General features: G+C 33.8%; 1 protein-coding gene across 1 annotated transcript in view; it reads right to left on the bottom strand.

Annotated features, from left to right (window-relative positions):
* The window catches only part of LOC149781771 (uncharacterized), a 211,428-nt gene that overhangs the window by 167,456 nt on the left and 17,726 nt on the right, over nucleotides 1-26,246 (bottom strand). The window contains exons 2-3 of the mRNA XM_089935925.1: nucleotides 17,610-17,703; nucleotides 1,493-1,564 (exon numbers count right to left, since the gene is read on the bottom strand). The gene's annotated coding sequence lies outside the window, so the exon portion shown is untranslated. The remainder of the gene's footprint in view (nucleotides 1-1,492; nucleotides 1,565-17,609; nucleotides 17,704-26,246) is intronic.

Genomic DNA, 26,246 nt, shown 5'->3' with positions numbered 1-26,246 from the left:
ACTATTACTTGTCCAAAATGTTTTCAGCAGCTTTCACCAAGAGAAAAAAAGTACCTCAGCATTTAGTCCAATCATAACATAATAAGTACATGATTCCATGATCTTAATTCTGTATTTCCTATTTTATAACCCCATGCCTCATAACTGTACCTGTATTGCCTGTTTTATAACCCCAGGCCTATACAACTTAATCCTGCCTGGCATCTATAGCTTGCCAAAATCCATAACATTGTATCAAAAAAGTTAACGTGGAGTGTGCCATAGCAGCTTTTAGGTGGCAGTCAACAAAACATCTGCTTTAATTCATTCAGTTGGTTTACTTCATCCATAGACAAATAAAATAAATCAAAAGTGCTGGCATCTGCATCCATTGTTTGTTTACAATAGAAAGTAGTTCTTTTATTCACGTGAGTTCAATATCAATTGCATGCGAGTTCAATATTGTAAATACTGAATGATTCTGACAATGCAAAGTTAATGGAGAAATAAATGAGGATATAATAATGTCTGTTTTATAACCCCCGGACTATACAATTTAATTCTGTATTGCCTGTTTTATAATCCCAGGTCTATATAACTGTAGCTGTATTGCCTGTTTCATAACCCCAGACCTACACAACTTAATTCTGTATTGCCTATTTTATAACCCCAGGTCTATATAACCGTAGCTGCATTTTCTGTTTTATAACCCCAGGCCTACACAACTTAATTCTGTATTGCCTGTTTTATAACCCCAGGTCTATATAACTGTAGCTGTATTTTCTGTTTTATAACCCCAGGCCTACACAACTTAATTCTGTATTGCCTGTTTTATAACCCCAGGCCTATATAACTGTAGCTGTATTGCCTGTTTTATAACCCCAGGCCTACACAACGTAATTCTGTATTGCCTGTTTTATAACCCCAGGTCTATATAACTGTAGCTGTATTGCCTGTTTTATAACCCCAGGCCTACACAACGTAATTCTGTATTGCCTGTTTTATAACCCCAGGTCTATATAACTGTAGCTGTATTGCCTGTTTTATAACCCCAGGCCTACACAACGTAATTCTGTATTGCCTGTTTTATAACCCCAGGTCTATATAACTGTAGCTGTATTGCCTGTTTTATAACCCCAGGCCTACAGAACGTAATTCTGTATTGCCTGTTTTATAACCCCAGGTCTATATAACTGTAGCTGTATTGCCTGTTTTATAACCCCAGGCCTATACAATTTAATTCTGTATTGCCTGTTTTATAACCTCAAGTCTATATAACTATAGCTGTATTGTCTGTTTTATAACTCCAGGCCTAATTATCAGTACCTTTATTGCATGTTTTATAACCCCATGCTTATACAACTTAGTTCTGTATTGCCTGATTTATAAAGCAATAGTTCTGTATTGTCTGTTTTACAACCCAGTAGTTCTGTATTGCCTGTTTTGTATCCCCAGACCTACATAACTGTACCTGCAGTGTTGCAAGATTGTAAGATATTTAATCACTGCACACCTATGTATAAGGCCTGAGGACTGTACTTCATTGCTTCCTGTGGGTGTCACATGAAACGGCCATTACATAAACCTGAAAGAAAACAAAGCATGCTTTATAATAACTGGTTTCAAAATGCTGTTAGGGTTACTGTGACCCAAATCATTAAAATACCTTTTTCTTCCCGCTATACAAGAAATTGAAGAGCTTAATGAGAATACTTAGACATATACTGAACAAGTCATTTTTTTTTCAAATTCCTTTTTCTTCCAGAGAGTTGGTTGTTGTGGGGTTTAACACCATTTTTTCAGCACATGATAGGCCATATATGGCGGCCAGTATTAATGGTGGAGGAAGAACCCGGGAAAACCCCAGAAAGAACCACCGACCCACGAGAAGCTACTGGCATGCTTTCTCACATATCTACATTGGCTGAATCTGAGACTCGAACCGGCGCAGACAGAGGTGAGATGGCAGTGATCCGTAACGGCGAACGCTTTAGACCACTCGGCCACTCGGGGCCCTCTTCCAGAGAGAAACATAAAAAACATACAACAGATTCATTGTTTAAAAAATTACACAGTACAAGCTTTAATGCAAACTACTATGCTACTGCAGTATAACACAACAGACACAGAAAGCATATTCATTCATTCAGTCAAACACAAGTCATTCAGCTATCAACATCATGCTGCACTGCTGTGGGGTGGGAAGAGGGAATGGGGATACTTTTGAGGTGTTCCAGTAATGCCAAATACTACTAATGACCAGCCTGCTACTTGAAACAAGGAAGTCATGAGCACTGATGCATATAATGGCAGCATGACAGAGATGATTACCAACCTAGCCCCACCCCCCGACACACACACCATAGTCAAGGAATACTAATGACAGGACCATTCATTGGGGAGGCATTGGGAAGTATGCCAATGCAGCAGACACCAGTCTAGGGGTGTAGCAAGCCAGGAAAGAAGGGCAAAGAAAAAGTGAAAAGTTTCCTGGACCTGCGAATAACAGACTTAATGTGTGCAGTGAACATAGAGAGAATACTGATGCAAAGCTGGAAAAATGTTTCCAGGGATTTCAATTTCATAGCAATCTCTTGAAACTGAGATAAAGAAAAGTGTCGATGGGATCATTAAATACATAAATGTAGCAATTTATTAACACCTAAAAACCTTTATATTTCCATTAACTGAAAAAAGACATTGTGCATTTTCATACTGAGGTCCCACTGCTTTTTGTGGTTGGGTTTTTTTACAGCAATTATCACTGTTATCCATAGAACCTAAGGCAAAAATGGGTTTGCTCACCTGACTCGTATGACATAACAGTTGACCATTTTAGTAAGTAGGCTAATGGAATATTAATAACAGTCGATCATTTTAGTAAGCAGGCTAATGGAATATTAATAACAGTTGACCATTTTAGTAAGTGGGCTAATGGAATATTAATAACAGTTGACCATTTTAGGAAGTAGGCTAATGGAACATTAATAACAGTTGACCATTTTAGTAAGTAGGCTAATGGAATATTAATAACAGTTGACCATTTTAGTAAATGGGCTAATGGAATATTAATACATGTAACAGTTAACCATTTTAGTAAGTAAGCTAATGAAATATTAATAACAGTTGATCATTTTAGTAAATGGGCTAAATGGAATATTAATAACAGTTGACCATTTTAGTAAGTAGGCTAATGGAATATTAATAACAGTTGACCATTTTAGGAAGTAGGCTAATGGAATATTAATAACAGTTGACCATTTTAGGAAGTAAGCTAATGGAATATTAATAACAGCTGACCATTTTAGGAAGTAGGCTAATGGAATATTAATAACAGTTGACCATTTTAGGAAGTAGGCTAATGGTATAATAATAACAGCTGACCATTTTAGTAAGTAGGCAAGTGGAATATTAATAATAGTTGACCATTTTAGTAAATGGGCTAATGGAATATTAATACATGTAACAGTTAACCATTTTAGTAAGTAAGCTAATGAAATATTAATAACAGTTGACCATTTTAGGAAGTAAGCTAATGGAATATTAATAACAGTTGACCATTTTAGGAAGTAGGCTAATGGAATATTAATAACATTTGACCATTTTAGTAAGTAGGCTAATGGAATAATAATAACAGCTGACCATTTTAGTAAGTAGGCTAATGGAATATTAATAATAGTTGACCATTTTAGTAAATAGGCTAATGGAATATTATAAGAGCTGAGCCTATGTAAACTATCTCTAACTTTATGTCAAGTTGATTTTACCTTGACAAAATTATTTCTAAAGATAAATAAGCACAGTCTCTTGAAAATAATCAAGGTCATTCATGATCGTTATATCGGATGGGAAATGTAGTCTCTAGATCTGGAACAAGTTCAGCCAATCAAATGCAAAGTATATAATTAATATTCACCGATCTCACCTATTACAGAACCTGTCCACAACAATTATGACATAAACAGTTAAGATGGACCAAACGTTGGTTGGAATTCAGTCTCCTGAGTGGTAACAAGCTTAGCCGATCTAGACCAGATTGCAGCACAATCTGTCTCATAATCAAACTCACTGAAAAGCTTTATAATATAAGACTATTTAACAAGTCTGATCAAGTAATAAACACAAATACAGTTGCTAAATGGTTGAAAAGTTCAACTGATCAAATGCAAGATAACATTAACATGCATGAATTTCACTCATAATTACGGTTCTTCCTCCACCATTAATACTGGCCGCCATGTATAGCCTATCGTGTGCTGAAAAATGGCGTTAAACCCCACAACAACAACAACAACAACACTCATAATTACACTCAACCAAGATCTTGATGACACAAACCTATTTACCAAGTTTGATCAAAATCCCACGAAAATAGAACCACTAGAGTGGCAAAATAACCACTTCAGCCAATCAGATACAAGACTAGCTCTTAAATATGCAATGGATAAAAATCCTCCAACATCTTAATGTTATTAGCCTATTGAACAAGTTTGATTAAATCAAGTAACAAACACAGTCTTTCAAGCGGTAACAAGCTCAGCCAAAATATGCAGGATCAACTCATTAAGATGCACAACTCTTGTTCATAATAAAAAACATATTGTGATAATATAAACATATTTACCAAGTTTGATAAAAACATAAGAGAGCGCTAAACTTTGAAAACTCAAGCAATCAGAAGCAAATTTAAATTATTTAAGCCTTTTTATTTAGTTTGATCAAACTGTGTCAACATACATGCCAACCCCTGGCAAGGAAAAAGTGTAATCCAAGTGGGAAAAAAAAGAGTAATCCGAGCAGAACAAGAGCAATCCATATATAACATAATAAAATTCAATCAATATATGTACAAAATGATTTATTTAACCCTTCTGGTCTTTTAACATCAATTACTGCTTCAAATTTTCATATATAGCACTCTGAGCGTTAAAAAGCAACAATCTCTCATACTGCATTTCAAAACACCAGCTGAGATTATGAATGTTTTGCACAATGAAATAACTGAATAAAGGTTGCAATTTTATGTTGGAGAATATTTCATTCATCAGCTTTTATGATTACTGACATTACATACAATCATTGCCTTTTCAATTTTTTATGAATCTATAAACCACAATTTGTAGTTCTTCCTGTACTGGCAGAATAACATTTGTGGCTAGACAATTACTTACCTGCTATTTTTCAACTGTCAAGGAAAGAACATTAATTAGTTAATCTATCATTTGTTGTTGTTGTTGTTGTGGGGTTTAACGCCATTTTTCAGCACACGATAGGCTATACATTGCGGCCAGTATTAATGGTGGAGGAAGAACCCAGGAAAACCCCCAGAAAGAACCACCAACCCACGAGAAGCTACTGGCAAGCTTTCCTCACATACCCACATTAGCCGAATCCAAGACTCGAACCCACGCAGACAGAGGTGAGATGGCAGTGATCCGTAACGGAAAGCGCTTTAGACCACTCAGCCACTCGGGGCCCCAATCTATCATTTGCATTTTTAGTTGCAGAAAGTAACATTTCTATTGTGTTACAGAGATTCTTTTTTGTCTGGATGTTCTATCATGTTGTTGACACATTGACACACATGTAAACACCACATCGCACAGCAGTGTCATTTCCAAACAAAAAAATGTAGTCTTGAGCCTGCCAAGTTCAATCAAAACCTAAAATGACATAATTCTGGTGTATTTCTGTAACCTTTATCTGTCTCATATTAAATATATTGATACACTGAGGGTTATGGCGGCAGGTGTGTAAAAGAAAATATTAATGATGGGGATGTATGTATGTAATTAAATGCTTTGGGTTAATATTTTTAATATTTAATCAATTTAATTAAGTTAATATAACTGCACATGTGCTTATCTCAGGAACATAAGATCAATGGTTCTTGACCAAAATATAGTTAAAATATCAGACACAATAAAATCAAATAAATTACAACTGAAATTTTACAAAAATTATGTTTAGACAGCTGTATACATGCTGATATGCATAGCTGTAGACTAGGAAATGCACATTAAAAGGTAATTAAATTCTGATAATTACAGACATGAATGAACCATATGATTTTGATATTATTTTTAACACAGGATTATGATAATGTTTGTGGTCAGTGGCAATAGTGGCATTTTTTCAGTGATAATTATGTACATGAGGTTTTTGTGGGTAATAAAAACAGCAGACATGAATATTACGCTATCAACTATACTGTCTGTTTGCCAAATAATAACATGGATAAGCTACATTTATGCAAACTGATTTCATTTGCCTGAATTGACAACGAGTGTGCAAAAGTGTAACGATGCTCAACCATATTAAGAGAAGCACAAATACAGTGAAGAAAGGTTCATTTCACTAGTTAACTTGACTCCTACAAATGTTGTTGTTGTTGTAGGGTTTAAGGCCATTTTTCAGCACACGATAGGCTATACATGGCAGCCAATATTAATGGTAGAGGAAGAACCTGGGAAAACCCCAGAAAGACCCACCGACCCACGAGAAGCTACTGGCAAGCTTTCTCACATACCCATATTGGCTGAATCCGAGACTCAAACCCACGCAGACAGAGGTGAGATGGCAGTAATCCGTAACAGAGAGAGCGCTTTAGACCACTAGGCCACTCGGGGCCCCTCCTACAAATGCACACAATGTTGAGATGATATAGAATTTTGTTCAAGCATTAAAATTATATTTCAGTTTGCAGGAGCCTGAGCAGAAGTAGACACAGATTGACTTTGCCATGGAGGATACTAATTCTGACTCTTAATCTTAATAAAATCCAGAAAATCAACATATAAAAAAATGATGGTAAAATATATGTTGAACTGTTTTCTTTTTTCATACGCCCTTGTCTCCTCTTAATTCAGTATCCATACCATTTGTTTTCTTATTTAGTTTATCTAAATACATTAACCCCTGCCGACGACTTTACGTAGCAGGAGGTAGTAGCCTACTACTGAGCTCTGTAGCATCAAGGTCATTTAAGATACACTAAAGTGGGTGGTATTATCAAAAGGTAGACAGATGTACGCCATTTTTCAACACACGATAGGCTATACATGGCGGCCAGTATTAATGGTGGAGGAAGAACCCGGGAAAAACAAGAAAAGAATCATTACCCACAAGAAGCTAGTGGCAAGCTTTCTCACATACCCACATTTGCTGAATCCAAGACTCAAACCCATGCAGAGGTGAGATGGCAGTGATCCATAATGAAGAGCGCTTTAGGCCACTCGGCCACTCAAGGCCCCCAATTACTGTGGAACAGGAATCACAAGAACTTTAGAGGATTGCTGAGAACTTTGTTATAAGTGGTGAAGTACATAGTATTTACTCACTTTGACACAGCTGTGGGAATTTTGTTATAAGCAGTGAAGAACATACAGTGGTTACTCACTTTAAAACAGTTAAGGAAACCATACAAATGTACCATCTTATTAGTAAGGTTACCTTATACTTAGGCAGGTTCATTATCATGATTACCTTTACTCCCAAATGGGATCCATGACCATATGTGAGGGACCTTGCTATAGTGAGATGCTTTATTGTGAGGGACCATTGTAATTATTGGCATCATTTTGACCTAAACAGTTACCTTTCAGTGAGGGAATGCTGTAATCAATGTCATCATTTTGACTTGAACAGTTACCTTGTAGTGATGGAATGCTGTAATTATTATCATCATTTTGACTTGAACAGTTACCTTGTAGTGATGGAATGCTGTAAATTATTATCATCATTTTGACTTGAACAGTTACCTTGTAGTTTTGGAATGCTGTAATTATTATCATCATTTTGACCTGAACAGTTACCTTGTAGTGATGGAATGTTGTAATTATTATCATCATTTTGACTTGAACAGTTACCTTGTAGTTTTGGAATGCTGTAATTATTATCATCATTTTGACCTGAACAGTTACCTTGTAGTGATGGAATGTTGTAATTATTATCATCATTTTGACTTGAACAGTTACCTTGTAGTTTTGGAATGCTGTAATTATTATCATCATTTTGACTTGAACAGTTACCTTGTAGTTTTGGAATGCTGTAATTATTATCATCATTTTGACCTGAACAGTTACCTTGTAGTGATGGAATGCTGTAATTATTATCATCATTTTGACTTGAACAGTTACCTTGTAGTGATGGAATGCTGTAATTATTATCATCATTTTGACCTGAACAGTTACCTTGTAGTGATGGAATGCTGTAATTATTATCATCATTTTGACTTGAACAGTTACCTTGTAGTTTTGGAATGCTGTAATTATTATCATCATTTTGACTTGAACAGTTACCTTGTAGTTTTGGAATGCTGTAATTATTATCATCATTTTGACCTGAACAGTTACCTTGCAGTGATGGAATGCTGTAATTATTATCATCATTTTGACTTGAACAGTTACCTTGTAGTTTTGGAATGCTGTAATTATTATCATCATTTTGACTTGAACAGTTACCTTGTAGTGATGGAATGCTGTAATTATTATCATCATTTTGACCTGAACAGTTACCTTGTAGTGATGGAATGCTGTAATTATTATCATCATTTTGACTTGAACAGTTACCTTGTAGTGATGGAATGCTGTAATTATTATCATCATTTTGACCTGAACAGTTACCTTGTAGTGATGGAATGCTGTAATTATTATCATCATTTTGACTTGAACAGTTACCTTGTAGTTTTGGAATGCTGTAATTATTATCATCATTTTGACTTGAACAGTTACCTTGTAGTTTTGGAATGCTGTAATTATTATCATCATTTTGACCTGAACAGTTACCTTGCAGTGATGGAATGCTGTAATTATTATCATCATTTTGACTTGAACAGTTACCTTGTAGTTTTGGAATGCTGTAATTATTATCATCATTTTGACTTGAACAGTTACCTTGTAGCGATGGAATGCTGTAATTATTATCATCATTTTGACTTGAACAGTTACCTTGTAGTTTTGGAATGCTGTAATTATTATCATCATTTTGACCTGAACAGTTACCTTTCAGTGAGGGAATGCTGTAATTAACGTCATCATTTTGACCTGAACAGTTACCTTGTAGTGATGGAATGCTGTAATTATTATCATTTTGACCTGAACAGTTACCTTTCAGTGAGGGAATGCTGTAATTAACGTCATCCTTTTGACCTGAACAGTTACCTTGTAGTGATGGAATGCTGTAATTATTATCATCATTTTGACTTGAACAGTTACCTTGTAGTGAAGGAATGCTGTAATTATTATCATCATTTTGACTTGAACAGTTACCTTGTAGTTTTGGAATGCTGTAATTATTATCATCATTTTGACCTGAACAGTTACCTTTCAGTGAGGGAATGCTGTAATTAACGTCATCATTTTGACCTGAACAGTTACCTTGTAGTGATGGAATGCTGTAATTATTATCATCATTTTGACTTGAACAGTTACCTTGTAGTGATGGAATGCTGTAATTATTATCATCATTTTGACTTGAACAGTTACCTTGTAGTGATGGAATGCTGTAATTATTATCATCATTTTGACTTGAACAGTTACCTTGTAGTTTTGGAATGCTGTAATTATTATCATCATTTTGACTTGAACAGTTACCTTGTAGTTTTGGAATGCTGTAATTATTATCATCATTTTGACCTGAACAGTTACCTTGTTGTGATGGAATGCTGTAAATTATGCCATCATTTTGACCTGAACAGTTACCTTGTTGTGATGGAATGCTGTAAATTATGTCATCATTTTGACCTGAACAGTTACCTTGTAGTGATGAAATGCTGTAATTATTATCATCATTTTGACCTGAACAGTTACCTTTCAGTGAGGGAACGCTGTAATTATTATCATCATTTTGACCTAAACAGTTACTTTTCAGTGAGGGAATGCTGTAATTATTATCATCATTTTGACCTAAACAGTTACCTTTCAGTGAGCGAATGCTGTAATCAATGTCATCATTTTGACCTGAACAGTTACCTTTCAGTGATGGAATGCTGTAAATTATGTCATCATTTTGACCTAAACAGTTACTTTTCAGTGAGCGAATGCTGTAATCAATGTCATCATTTTGACCTAAACAGTTACCTTTCCGTGACAGAATGCTGTAATTATTATCATCATTTTGACTTGAACAGTTACCTTGTAGTGATGGAATGCTGTAATTATTATCATCATTTTGACTTGAACAGTTACCTTGTAGTTTTGGAATGCTGTAATTATTATCATCATCTTGACTTGAACAGTTACCTTGTAGTGATGGAATGCTGTAATTATTATCATCATTTTGACTTGAACAGTTACCTTGTAGTGATGGAATGCTGTAATTATTATCATCATTTTGACTTGAACAGTTACCTTGTAGTGAAGGAATGCTGTAATTATTATCATCATTTTGACCTGAACAGTTACCTTTCAGTGAGGGAATGCTGTAATTAACGTCATCATTTTGACCTGAACAGTTACCTTGTAGTTATGGAATGCTGTAATTATTATCATTTTGACCTGAACAGTTACCTTTCAGTGAGGGAATGCTGTAATTAACGTCATCCTTTTGACCTGAACAGTTACCTTGTAGTGATGGAATGCTGTAATTATTATCATCATTTTGACTTGAACAGTTACCTTGTAGTGATGGAATGCTGTAATTATTATCATCATTTTGACTTGAACAGTTACCTTGTAGTGATGGAATGCTGTAATTATTATCATCATTTTGACTTGAACAGTTACCTTGTAGTGATGGAATGCTGTAATTATTATCATCATTTTGACCTGAACAGTTACCTTGTAGTGATGGAATGCTGTAATTATTATCATCATTTTGACTTGAACAGTTACCTGTAGTGATGGAATGCTGTAATTATTATCATCATTTTGACTTGAACAGTTACCTTGTAGTTTTGGAATGCTGTAATTATTATCATCATTTTGACCTGAACAGTTACCTTTCAGTGAGGGAATGCTGTAATTAACGTCATCATTTTGACCTGAACAGTTACCTTGTAGTGATGGAATGCTGTAATTATTATCATCATTTTGACTTGAACAGTTACCTTGTAGTGATGGAATGCTGTAATTATTATCATCATTTTGACTTGAACAGTTACCTTGTAGTTTTGGAATGCTGTAATTATTATCATCATTTTGACCTGAACAGTTACCTTTCAGTGAGGGAATGCTGTAATTAACGTCATCATTTTGACCTGAACAGTTACCTTGTAGTGATGGAATGCTGTAACTATTATCATCATTTTGACCTGAACAGTTACCTTTCAGTGACGGAATGCTGTAAGTATTATCATCATTTTGACCTGAATAGTTACCTTTCAGTGATGGAATGCTGTAACTATTATCATCATTTTGACCTGAACAGTTACCTTGTAGTGATGGAATGCTGTAATTATTATCATCATTTTGACTTGAACAGTTACCTTGTAGTGATGGAATGCTGTAATTATTATCATCATTTTGACTTGAACAGTTACCTTGTAGTGATGGAATGCTGTAATTATTATCATCATTTTGACTTGAACAGTTACCTTGTAGTGATGGAATGCTGTAATTATTATCATCATTTTGACTTGAACAGTTACCTTGTAGTGATGGAATGCTGTAATTATTATCATCATTTTGACTTGAACAGTTACCTTGTAGTGATGGAATGCTGTTATTATTATCATCATTTTGACTTGAACAGTTACCTTGTAGTGATGGAATGCTGTAATTATTATCATCATTTTGACTTGAACAGTTACCTTGTAGTGATGGAATGCTGTAATTATTATCATCATTTTGACTTGAACAGTTACCTTGTAGTGATGGAATGCTGTAATTATTATCATCATTTTGACTTGAACAGTTACCTTGTAGTTTTGGAATGCTGTAATTATTATCATCATTTTGACCTGAACAGTTACCTTTCAGTGAGGGAATGCTGTAATTAACGTCATCATTTTGACCTGAACAGTTACCTTGTAGTGATGGAATGCTGTAATTATTATCATCATTTTGACTTGAACAGTTACCTTGTAGTGATGGAATGCTGTAATTATTATCATCATTTTGACTTGAACAGTTACCTTGTAGTGATGGAATGCTGTAATTATTATCATCATTTTGACTTGAACAGTTACCTTGTAGTTTTGGAATGCTGTAATTATTATCATCATTTTGACCTGAACAGTTACCTTTCAGTGAGGGAATGCTGTAATTAACGTCATCATTTTGACCTGAACAGTTATCTTGTAGTGATGGAATGCTGTAATTATTATCATCATTTTGACTTGAACAGTTACCTTGTAGTGATGGAATGCTGTAATTATTATCATCATTTTGACTTGAACAGTTACCTTGTAGTGATGGAATGCTGTAATTATTATCATCATTTTGACTTGAACAGTTACCTTGTAGTTTTGGAATGCTGTAATTATTATCATCATTTTGACTTGAACAGTTACCTTGTAGTGATGGAATGCTGTAATTATTATCATCATTTTGACTTGAACAGTTACCTTGTAGTTTTGGAATGCTGTAATTATTATCATCATTTTGACTTGAACAGTTACCTTGTAGTGATGGAATGCTGTAATTATTATCATCATTTTGACTTGAACAGTTACCTTGTAGTTTTGGAATGCTGTAATTATTATCATCATTTTGACTTGAACAGTTACCTTGTAGTGATGGAATGCTGTAATTATTATCATCATTTTGACTTGAACAGTTACCTTTCAGTGATGGAATGCTGTAAGTATTACCATCATTTTGACCTGAACAGTTACCTTGTTGTGATGGAATGCTGTAAATTATGTCATCATTTTGACCTGAACAGTTACCTTGTAGTGATGGAATGCTGTAATTATTATCATCATTTTGACCTAAACAGTTACCTTTCAGTGAGGGAATGCTGTAATTATTATCATCATTTTGACCTAAACAGTTACCTTTCAGTGATGGAATGCTGTAAATTATGTCATCATTTTGACCTAAACAGTTACCTTTCAGTGAGGGAATGCTGTAATTATTATCATCATTTTGACCTAAACAGTTACTTTTCAGTGAGGGAATGCTGTAATTATTATCATCATTTTGACCTAAACAGTTACCTTTCAGTGAGCGAATGCTGTAATCAATGTCATCATTTTGACCTGAACAGTTACCTTTCAGTGATGGAATGCTGTAAATTATGTCATCATTTTGACCTAAACAGTTACTTTTCAGTGAGCGAATGCTGTAATCAATGTCATCATTTTGACCTAAACAGTTACCTTTCCGTGACAGAATGCTGTAATTATTATCATCATTTTGACCTAAACAGTTACCTTGTAGTGATGGAATGCTGTAAATTATGCCATCATTTTGACCTAAACAGTTACCTTGTAGTGATGGAATGCTGTAATTATTATCATTTTGACCTGAACAGTTACCTTGTAGTGATGGAATGTTGTAATTATTATCATTTTGACCTGAACAGTTACCTTTCAGTGAGGGAATGCTGTAATTAACGTCATCCTTTTGACCTGAACAGTTACCTTGTAGTGATGGAATGCTGTAATTATTATCATCATTTTGACTTGAACAGTTACCTTGTAGTGATGGAATGCTGTAATTATTATCATCATTTTGACTTGAACAGTTACCTTGTAGTGATGGAATGCTGTAATTATTATCATCATTTTGACTTGAACTGTTACCTTGTAGTGATGGAATGCTGTAATTATTATCATCATTTTGACTTGAACAGTTACCTTGTAGTGATGGAATGCTGTAATTATTATCATCATTTTGACTTGAACAGTTACCTGTAGTGATGGAATGCTGTAATTATTATCATCATTTTGACTTGAACAGTTACCTTGTAGTTTTGGAATGCTGTAATTATTATCATCATTTTGACCTGAACAGTTACCTTTCAGTGAGGGAATGCTGTAATTAACGTCATCATTTTGACCTGAACAGTTACCTTGTAGTGATGGAATGCTGTAATTATTATCATCATTTTGACTTGAACAGTTACCTTGTAGTGATGGAATGCTGTAATTATTATCATCATTTTGACTTGAACAGTTACCTTGTAGTGATGGAATGCTGTAATTATTATCATCATTTTGACTTGAACAGTTACCTTGTAGTTTTGGAATGCTGTAATTATTATCATCATTTTGACCTGAACAGTTACCTTTCAGTGAGGGAATGCTGTAATTAACGTCATCATTTTGACCTGAACAGTTACCTTGTAGTGATGGAATGCTGTAATTATTATCATCATTTTGACCTAAACAGTTACCTTTCAGTGAGGGAATGCTGTAATTATTATCATCATTTTGACCTAAACAGTTACCTTTCAGTGATGGAATGCTGTAAATTATGTCATCATTTTGACCTAAACAGTTACCTTTCAGTGAGCGAATGCTGTAATCAATGTCATCATTTTGACCTGAACAGTTACCTTTCAGTGAGGGAATGCTGTAATTATTATCATCATTTTGACCTAAACAGTTACTTTTCAGTGAGGGAATGCTGTAATTATTATCATCATTTTGACCTAAACAGTTACCTTTCAGTGAGCGAATGCTGTAATCAATGTCATCATTTTGACCTGAACAGTTACCTTTCAGTGATGGAATGCTGTAAATTATGTCATCATTTTGACCTAAACAGTTACTTTTCAGTGAGCGAATGCTGTAATCAATGTCATCATTTTGACCTAAACAGTTACCTTGTAGTGATGGAATGCTGTAAATTATGCCATCATTTTGACCTAAACAGTTACCTTGTAGTGATGGAATGCTGTAATTATTATCATCATTTTGACCTAAACAGTTACCTTGTAGTGATGGAATGCTGTAAATTATGTCATCATTTTGACCTGAACAGTTACCTTGTAGTGATGGAATGCTGTAAATTATGCCATCATTTTGACCTAAACAGCTACCTTGTAGTGATGGAATGCTGTAATTATTATCATCATTTTGACCTAAACAGTTACCTTGTAGTGATGGAATGCTGTAAATTATGTCATCATTTTGACCTGAACAGTTACCTTGTAGTGATGGAATGCTGTAATTTATATATCTCAAATTGTAGTGAGAGACTACTGTAATTAATATCATCATTTTGACAAAACAGTTACCTTGTAGTGAGAGAACACTGTAATTAATATCATCATTTTAACATGAATAAATACCCTCTTAGAAGTAGAAATTCACTGAAAATTCAAGACTATTATTAACAAGTTCCATTTTATGCAAATGCTTAGAGGCACATGTAACTGTACATCAGAGTATATCTTAGGCCATAGAGGCTAGTACATAAGTGTACATTAAGGAACATGTTAAGCTATAAAGGTTAGTACATAAGTGTACATTAAGGTTCATGTTAGGCCACAAAGGCTAGTACATAAGTGTACATTAAGGTTCATGTTAGGCCACAAAGGCTAGTACATAAGTGTACATTAAGGTACATGTTAGGCCACAAAGGCTAATATATAAGTGTACATTAAGGTTCATGTTAGGCCACAAAGGCTAGTATATAAGTGTACATTAAGGTTCATGTTAGGCCATAAAGGCTAGTACATAAGTGTACATTAAGGTTCATGTTAGGCCACAAAGGCTAGTACATAAGTGTAGAGTAAGGTACATGTTAGGTCACAAAGGTTAGTACATAAGTGTACATTAAGGTACATATTAAGCCACAAAGGTTAGTACATAAGTGTACATTAAGGTACATGTTAGGCCACAAAGGCTAGTATATAAGTGTACATTAAGGTTCATGTTAAGCCACAAAGGCTAGTATATAAGTGTACATTAAGGTTCATGTCAGGCCACAAAGGCAAGTACATAAGTGTACATTAAGGTTCATGTTAGGCCACAAAGGCTAGTACATAAGTGTACATTAAGGTTCATGTTAGGCCACAAAGGCTAGTATATAAGTGTACATTAAGGTACATGTCAGGCCATAAAGGCTAGTACATAAGTGTACATTAAGGTTCATGTTAGGCCACAAAGGTTAGTACATAAGTGTACATTAAGGTACATGTTAAGCCACAAAGGTTAGTACACAAGTGTACATTAAGGTACATGTTAGGCCACAAAGGCTAGTACATAAGTGTACATTAAGAAACATGTTAGGCCATAAAGGCAAGTACATAAGTGTACATTAAGGTACATGTCAGGCCACAAAGGCAAGTACATATGTGTACATTAAGGTACATGTTAGGCCATAAAGGTTAGCACATAAGTGTACATTAAGATACATGTTAGGCCACAAAGGCTAGTACATAAGTGTACATTAAGGTACATGTTAGGCCACAAAGGCTAGTACATAAGTGTACATTAAGGTACATGTTAGGCCACAAAGGCTAGTACATAAGTGTACATTAAGGTACATGTTAAGCCACAAAGGTTAGTCTATAAGTGCACATTAAGGTACATGTTAGACCATAAAGGTTAGTACATAAGTGTACATTAAGGTACATGTTCGGCCACAAAGGCAAGTACATAAGTGTACATTAAGGTACATGTTAGGCCATAAAGGCTAGTACATATGTGTACATTAAGGTACATGTTCAGCCACAAAGGCTGTACATAAGTGTACATTAAGGTACATGTTCGGCCACAAAGGCTAGTACATAAGTGTACATTAAGGTACATGTTAGGCCACAAAGGCTAGTACATAAGTGTAGAGTAAGGTATATGTTAGGCCATAAAGGCTAGTATATAAGTGTACATTAAGGTTCATGTTAGGCCATAAAGGCTAGTACATAAGTGTACATTAAGGTACATGTTAAGCCACAAAGGTTAGTACATAAGTGCATGTTAAGGTACATGTTAGGCCATAAAGGCTAGTACATAAGTGTACATTAAGGTACATGTTAGGCCATAAAGGCTAGTACATATATGTACATTAAGGTACATGTTCGGCCACAAAGGCTAGTACATAAGTGTACATTAAAGTACATGTTAGGCCACAAAGGCTAGTACATAAGTGTACATTAAGGTACATGTTAGGCCACAAAGGCTAGTACATATGTGTACATTAAGGTACATGTTAGGCCATAAAGGTTAGTATATAAGTGTACATTAAGGTACATGTTAGGCCATAATGGCTAGTACATAAGTGTACATTAATGTACATGTTAGGCCACAAAGGCTAGTACATAAGTGTACATTAAGGTACATGTTAGGCCACAAAGGTGGGTACACACATGTAAAAAAATCAGAGCAACTCAAAAATTATTTCACTTTGAAAATTTAGCAAAATTAAATTGCAATAAAGCTGAAGTCTTACTTAGCATTTCCAAGCAAGGCAATCTCCAAGTCCGAATTTATTATCAACTAATACTGAGTGTATTTTTCAAGTATTACTACAATCTTGTAAAAAGCCACACAAATAGCAGAGAAACTCAATTTAATATATACTTAACAGTATGGTCCTAATTACATGTAATCATCTGTTTAACTACCACATATATGTGCTAAGTTTATAAAGAATCAACAGTTATCAAATTGATTACCTTACTCATTAAAGAACACACCAGGTAATAAAACATATGCATGTTGTTCAATGTGTATTATTCATTGTGATTAAAGTGTTACTGGCAATGGTAATTGAACAGTCCTACTGTGTATACAATACCTGTACTTGAAGCATTTTATTTAAATGGTCATGACAGTGACACTCTGCTGACACCTGGTTCTAAACACCTCCACTTGTAAAGTCTTATATCCACCTGTAAAGTGAGGAAGTTTGAATCAATATGACACCTGAGAGAATGAATGTGGAGAAACTCATTATATGCATTTAAAAAAGCTTGTATATTCAAGTTCAATGCTGAAAGAAAAAAAATGACTGGAATACTAATTTAATGCAACAAACTACTAACTTAAAAATTAAAAAAACATTTACTTTAAAATCTGGATTTCAAATCAAAATGATCTATTTAAATGGCATATTGGTTTATTGGGCTATATAAAAATTGGCGTGTTCTGGAAATGTACAGGTGTTTTAGATAAGTCAACAATCCTGGTCCACTAGGTTCAAGTGTGTGTGTCTTGTGTTGTCAGAGACAGACAGACAGACATATTTGGATTTTTAATGTAGCTTAATGTTTCAGTCATATGGCTACAATGCCTGCAGTGTGGCAGTTTATAGTGATGTCTAGCATTGGGGAATCATGCTACAGACATGTAGCATAATGTCCCACCCAGTCACATTATCCTGACACCAGGCCAACCAGTCCTAACACTAATCTCTTAATAATGAGCACCTAGTGAGGCAGCTGTCAGTACCAATTTGATAAGTCTCTGGTATGACAAGGCTGGGGCTCAAACCAATGACTTCCCACATTCAAGGTGGATACTGTAACTACTAGGCCACCAGAGTAGTCTGATAATTTCAATTTCACTATAAAAATGATTTCTTTTTTCTTATATGTAAAATCTTTCAGAAATTGTTACTTGAACTTCATTGCATGGTGTGATTTCAATGTGATTAAGTCCAAAATTATATGATAATGGGGAACAGACCTCAGTTACTTGCCTTGCACTAAGTAGGTGGCACCACAAGAAAACCCAGTCCAACAATAAAGATACAGAATCTCACATACATGTATGTGGTTAAGTGATGGATTAATTACTGATAGTCTTTTGTCACAACTACATTTTCTGTGGAGAAAAAGTATAATTTGATTCAAACTTTTTATGATTTAGTTATTTTTTAACTAAGAATTAAAACTTTTCAAGAAAGGCTTGCAAAAAATCAAAATACAATTGTTAATTTTGAATAAACCAAAAACGTAGCTTAGTGGAGTCTTTGGTGGCAAAACAATCATTCTAAAAACATCATATTCAAAATTATATATGATATATCTGATAATGAGAAGGAAAATAAAACAGTATAAAAAAATATGCAGGTTAATGAGGATACATAAACACTAGATTTTCACAGGTGATTGTTATTTCTAAAGTGACATAGATGACAGATAATGAATATCATAAGAACCCCACATAAATACAATATCATAATGCAGCCAAGTAAATTAAAATATTGTTGTTTAAAAGAAGGAAAATTAAATCTCATTACTGAGAAAACCAACACCTAAAAGTAATCCGAAAGTTCATGACAAAATGTTTTATTAAATTATGGTCAAATTTTTAAAAATAACTGTCAGAAATATAAGCAGCATTTGCCATTTCAAACTTATCAATAATGCGATGAAAGATAATCTGAACAAGGACTGCCTGTCATACCATCTAAGTGGGAAATAATTTATCAATGAATGGCCTTGATTTTTAACAACTGAAAGAATGTGACTTCAATGAATTAAATATGTTAAATTTACCCATCAGGTCATCCTCATTAAAATTACAGTAGTACAAGATATATATTCCACAGGAAATCAGTAATATATTCAAACTTTATTCTTTCTATCGCATTTCCATCGTCATCATGGATGCTCTTCAGCTACATAAATGCACATATATAAAATTTGTAACTAAACATATCTGGGGTCATTGTTACATAAACTATATCACCGCTGATAAGGAAGGATATAAACAACTTCTTTATATCCATATACAATAAAGTAACTATATACAAAAGCAAAATGGAAAAACTGATATAGCCATGAACCATGAAACAGTTCTAGATGCATGCAAAAATTGGATATAGAAAACCTGTCATAAAATTAACATAGCCAATTGAGAAAAAATTCATCCTGGAGTAATAAACCTTCCTAGCACTGAGCTCTGTGAAATGAAACAAGTTTATTACAGAAAGGTTTTAAAGTTACTCCTGAACTTAATGAAAATATAGATGACAGATACAAAGAATTTAGTCAACAACTGTGACTACATGTAAGTAAAATATTTTATACAAGCAGGGATAAAAAAAATGGGCAAACCATTGGCTAAAAAAAATACAATTTAATCCACCTCAAGTACACATACTTAAAAGGTATGAGATCCAAAAGTGAAAAGAATATCCACAAGAAAATAATCACAATACAACAAATACTTTTCAAAAACTGACAAAGCTAAAGCTGATGTTATAATTATGGACAGCAATTTTCACTGTGAGAAAATATAATGATGACAATTGCATGGCTGTTATTTTTTCATAAGAGGACCAAGTAAAATGCTTTGTTCATCTCTTTTACTAACAGAATGTGCTTTCATCTAACTTTGTAAAAACAAAACTACAAAAATATTTCACACCATCTTGAAAAAGATCAAGACATCCTTTGATGACTCAAGCCAAAACTTCTAAGCCTAAAAGGACATCATTAAACACCACTATAGACACATGCCAATACAAACAGGTATCAATATCCTAATGAAACTCAAGAAAGTTCAGCTTCACAATGGCATTTAATGTCACCTCATCAACCAATTAAATCACTATTTCATATTTTGGATGTCACCTCATCAACCAATCAAATCACTATTTCATATTTTGGATGTCACTTCATCAACCAATCAAATCACTATTTCATATTTTGGAAAAGCCTCATTCTGGCATAGCAAGGAAACTTCAGGTTTTTATCTAAACCTCAAATGATAGGGATTTTATGGATCTATGCAAGACTCTAGTTGAATGAGACTACTGAAGTGCATGCCAAAGCAATCATACCTTTATTAATGTAAAGGGAGTGCTCACCAGTTATTATGTACTTCTGAGAGAGTGATGTACGTACGGTGAAGTTGTTTGCATTTAAAACATGTACAATAGATAGAATGTTGGCATAACTCTATGCTACATTAATGTAATGTGGATGATATTTCTTTGGATAATGTACTTTTGGAAATTGTGCATGATCTAAGCACACTGCTAACTAAAATGAATGTTCCCTTGTGCTAAAGATTCAGCCTGAATTAGTCTAAAGTACACTCTCCATAGCAGCTGTTAAAATAGGGAAAATGAATTTTGCCAGACTAGACAATACCAGCTTCTGAAAATGCAATGAATGAATTACCAAATATATAAAAAGTAAAAAGAGTTATCTGCTCTTTTTATACAATTTACCTCAGGAAGTTCAGGAAGTGAAAATGACCAAGTGGAGCTAGCACTTTTTTGAAAGGTGCACATCTGGAGTAAGGCCAAGCTGTATACCCTATAACCCATATTACACCCATCAATCATACACCAAAATAAAGGGAATTAAAGGTTCTTTGAATTATACCTAAGATATACAAGGCCTTTTTAAATAGCTGGTATAACCAGTGAGGAAATCTGGGGAAATTCTTTTTCTTTAAAATTCTAACCCTATGCAAAATATGAAACTGTAGAGCACCACCTAAATAAAATATTGTCTTCCAGAATTTCATGCTAATATAATTTAACCAAAAGTTCCTGGTTGTTAAATGATTTCCACAGTTGTTGTCATCACAAAACTTACTGACAAAAAATCATTATGGACTATTACAATGGCAATTAGGTACTAAACTGGGTCAAGAAAAGAAAACATTGGGTCTAATCATTGCCATTGCAGTGAAGAACCAACTTTTCCTAATATGAAGTGCTTTCATTGTGACATTACAGCACAAAATTCAATCAGGTTTACACTTATGGACATCTAGTTGGCCAAATCTAAAAATGAAAACTTATTTTAATGCAGATTTTTCAGCATGAATTTCCTGGAAGCCATTATAAAATGATCATGTGAGGAATTTTGATCAAATAGCTGAAAACTGAATAACTACCATTAAAGGAATGTGTTATCAAGTTCTATAAATGACACCTGTAGCTGAAACAGTATGCCTACATGACTTGTTCTTAGAAGTAAGTGGGCAATCCAATACAGAGACATTAAGTCTAATAATCCACATTAATCAAAAACACCGTTCTGACCTGTATAAAAAAGTAAAGAATTATTTAATGAAATTAAAAAATTCAGCCAGGTATCTGTACTATCTGCCAAAAATCCACAAAAGTAATTTACCATCACAGAAGCAATTCAGAATTTTTCAGAAAATATAAGAATAACAGACCAATAATAAGAGACCTAAAGATGAAAATTTTTTTACTACAGTTTCACACAAAGATTAAAATCATTTGCTTGATATCATATTAAAACCACTGATTTTATCAACCATTTACCAGATACATGTATTAGGAATGAGGAATCAATACTTGCTACCTTTGTTATAGTAAACTTATACTCTGTTATTCCACATGACCTTCATAAGGAAGCCGTGCAATTCTAACTATCAAGAAAACTGCTAGCAGAGATTCACAATTTGTTCAGGAAATTTACAAACAGACGCATTAACTGGTTCTCAAACATATTTTACTTAAAGGGGAAATGCTGCATCCCGAAGGAATGCACAGCTATCAAAATTCTGGTAAATTAGAAATGACAAGATATTTAAGTATAAATCAGACATGAACTGCAATTCTAACATGATGCCCAAGTGGGCCTGATATTGCTCACCACGGTTATTGACATGTCTGATAGTGCATGCAAATTCATGCATGTACTGAAACTGCAAAGAGGAAAGAAAAGCTTATATAGAACAGACTTTGGTTTCACTAATTTTCCGTGAGTAACAATTTTCATGAATTTTATGGTGCTCCACTGAGATCCCCACCCAAAGAAGCTGTAGTGGCTCAAGGCAATGGGCTCATAACCAGAAAGTTGCCATTTCAATTCTGACCATCTGACCAGTCTGGATCCTCATCAATAGTTTTGGATCTTGCTCATAACTGAATTCATCTGAGATCCTGATGACTCAAGATTATACAGCAAATCTGATCAAATTATTTTTAAACAAATGGTCAAAAACATGGTCTCTAGAGTGTTTGTTTACAAGCTCAGAAAAAATCTGATTACTTTCTTTTCTTCTTCAGAAATAGGGTCTCCAGAGTTTTTACAAGCTCAGCCAACCAGATGCACAACAACCTCATTAATATGCATGGATGCTGGTCACAATCTAACTCATCCAAGGTTTTGATAATCTAAGCTTAAATACCAACTCAGATCAAATTCTGATCACAGATATGGCCTCAAGAGTGTTCACAAACTAAGCCATCAGATGCAAGAGCACCGCAGAATATCTGGATGTTGTTTTGATATCTCACTAACATAATCTTATATGCCAAATCTGATCAAAGGCTGGCCTGCACAAATTCAACCAATCAAATGCAAGATCACTTCATTAATATGCATGAATGTCATTCATTACTGACTTCACACAAGCTTAAATACCAAATCTGACCTAAATCTGATCAGAAATGGATCTTCTAGAGTGTAGACAAGCAAGCATTGATGGACAGAGAGACAATGAAAGACAAAAGGCCATACCATAAGCTCACTTGGACCCGGTGAACTAAAAATGTGATTTAAACACTAATCCATGTGAAACTGTTACAATATGTCAAACCAAACAATGAACTTAGAAAGATGTAGGCAATACACAGCAAAAAAGAACAGATCTCAAATCATTCAAAATTAATAAATATCAACATAACTGTTCATGATCATGACTGTATCAATGTGTGTGTGTGTGTGTGTGTTCATGATCATGATTGTATCAGTGTGTGTGTGTGTGTGTGTGTGTGTGTGTGTGCACACATGCGTGCGTGTGTGTGCATAACTTGAATCCAGCCTTTTAAAAAGGAAACTACAAAGCATTTTATTATATAAATTATTTACTGATAATGAATGTCTTAGAAAATAAAAGGAAATTTACTTCATATGCAATTTACAACCAGACCTTAATAGTTTTAACTAATGATTCTGGATTCATGAAAAATTCAAATCGAATATTTGATAATGGAAATAGGTATAATGTATGATAACTTTACTATGAAATAAGTATGGATACATTTATATAGGTATATGTTGCTCTCAATCTGTGTACAGAAAAAATTTCTAATATTAATATTAAAAAAATGTTTTTCTTTATATACATATGTCTTTTATATGGCATTTCCAATTAGATTTCATCAGCAATACAGTAAATAATATGCAACTAAATCACATACTCTAAGGATCATGGGTTCAATATTCACCCAGGCCAACTTGGTTCATCTGCCTTGATAGTATTCATTGCCTCAACAGGATATAATCAATATTGTGTTAAAAGTACCTTTAAAAACCTGCACATAATCACTCTATTCTTAAAAACCTGCAAATAATCACTCTATTCTTAACAACCTGCCCATAATCACTATATTCCTAAAAATCTGCACGTAATCACTCTACTCCTAAAAATCTGCACATAATCACTCTATTCTTGAAAACCTGCACATAATCACCCTATTCTTGAAAACCTGCCAATAATCACTCTATTCTTAAAAACCTGCACATAATCACTATATTCTTAAAAACCTGCACATAATCATTCTATTCTTAAAAACCTGCACATAATCACTCTATTCTTCAAAACCTTCACATAATCACTATATTCCTGAAAACCTGCACATAATCACTCTATTCTTCAAAACCTTCACATAATCACTGTATTCCTAAAAACCTGCACATAATCACTCTATTCTTAAAAATCTGCACATAATCACTCTATTCTTAAAAACCTGCACATAATCACTATATTCCTAAAAATCTGCACATAATCACCCATTTCTTGAAAACCTGCAAATAATCACTCTATTCTTAAAAACCTGAACATAATCACTCTATTCTTAAAAACCTGAACATAATCACTCTATTCTTAAAAACCTGCACATAATCACTCTATTCTTCAAAAACCTTCACATAATCACTATATTCCTAAAAATCTGCACATAATCACTATATTCCTAAAAATCTGCACATAATCACCCTATTCTTGAAAATCTGCACATAATCACTATATTCCTAAAAATCTGCACATAATCACCCTATTCTTGAAAACCTGCACATAATCACTCTATTCTTAAAAACCTGCACATAATCACTCTATTCTTGAAAACCTGCACATAATCACTCTATTCCTAAAAATCTGCACATAATCACTCAATTCTTAAAAACATGCACATAATCACTCTATTCCTAAAAATCTGCACATAATCACTCTATTCTTGAAAACCTGCACATAATCACCCTATTCTTGAAAACCTGCACATAATCACCCTATTCTTAAAAACCTGCACATAATCACTATATTCCTAAAAACCTGCACATAATCACTCTATTCTTAAAAACCTGCACATAATCACTCTATTCTTGAAAACCTGCACATAATCACTCTATTCTTAAAAACCGTCACATAATCACTCTATTCCTAAAAATCTGCACATAATCACCCTATTCTTGAAAACCTGCACATAATCACTCTAATCTTAAAAATCTGCACATAATCACTCTATTCTTAAAAACCTGCATGTAATCACTCTATTCCTAAAAATCTGCACATAATCACCCTATTCTTGAAAACCTGCACATAATCACTCTGTTCAAGATCAACCCATGCATTAAGTTTTCAATACCAATACAATATTACTCTGATGATTTCAAAAATTATTTTGCACACTGTATCAATGTATTGATACATTTTCATGATAAAAGTCTATACTTAATGGTTTTAACAAATTTATACATCTTTTGGTATGTATGGTTGTTTTCATGGACAGACCATTTAATTGTATATCAGCACAATAGTTGCTATACAGTGTTAATTAAATGTTAAATTTTAAAAAAGTTAAAATAAAAATTTGTGAAAAATGTACAGATAAAACTTTTTACAAGAAAAAGAAAGACCAGGAAACTAAAACCTTCCAAATAAACACAGAGGCCACCTAAATGTGGTTAATGTACCATACTCATGACCAAAAGTGTGTGAGTACAGATTCCATCATTGGAAAACAGGAGTGTGTGCTTGGGTAAGGTACTTTACTCCATTTGCCTTGATGCTAAAAAAACCTGCTCCGACTTTTAACACCAAACCAAATCAAACTGATCCAAATAAATGTATGCATATAGTCCTACAAGATAAACATAGTCTTAGAGTTTTAACTAAATTATATAAATACAGATATTATCTCAAAATTCTTCAAAAAGGAACATAATATAAAATATCAATGTAAAATTTATCCTTAAAATAAAGGGTCAAAATTTATTTTATAAATTGCATTCTTCTAAAAACTGAAAGATTTTCTCATAGTACACCAGTAAAAAGCTTCTGAATTATTTCATGGAAGAAAAAAAAAATAAAGAAAAAACCCCAACTTATGTTTCATAGTGTGTAAGATCATACCATTGACAAAAATAAATTTGGAGACCCCAGGTGGCAGAGTGGTCTATAGTGCTCACAGCCATCTCACCTCTGTCCATGT

Source organism: Sinohyriopsis cumingii, chromosome 15, assembly GCF_028554795.1.
Source record: "Sinohyriopsis cumingii isolate HCF-2022 chromosome 15, ASM2855479v2, whole genome shotgun sequence".
NCBI lineage: Eukaryota > Metazoa > Mollusca > Bivalvia > Unionida > Unionidae > Sinohyriopsis > Sinohyriopsis cumingii.
The sequence above is the reverse complement of the archived record's forward strand: the minus strand, read 5'-3'. Positions and strand labels throughout refer to the sequence as shown.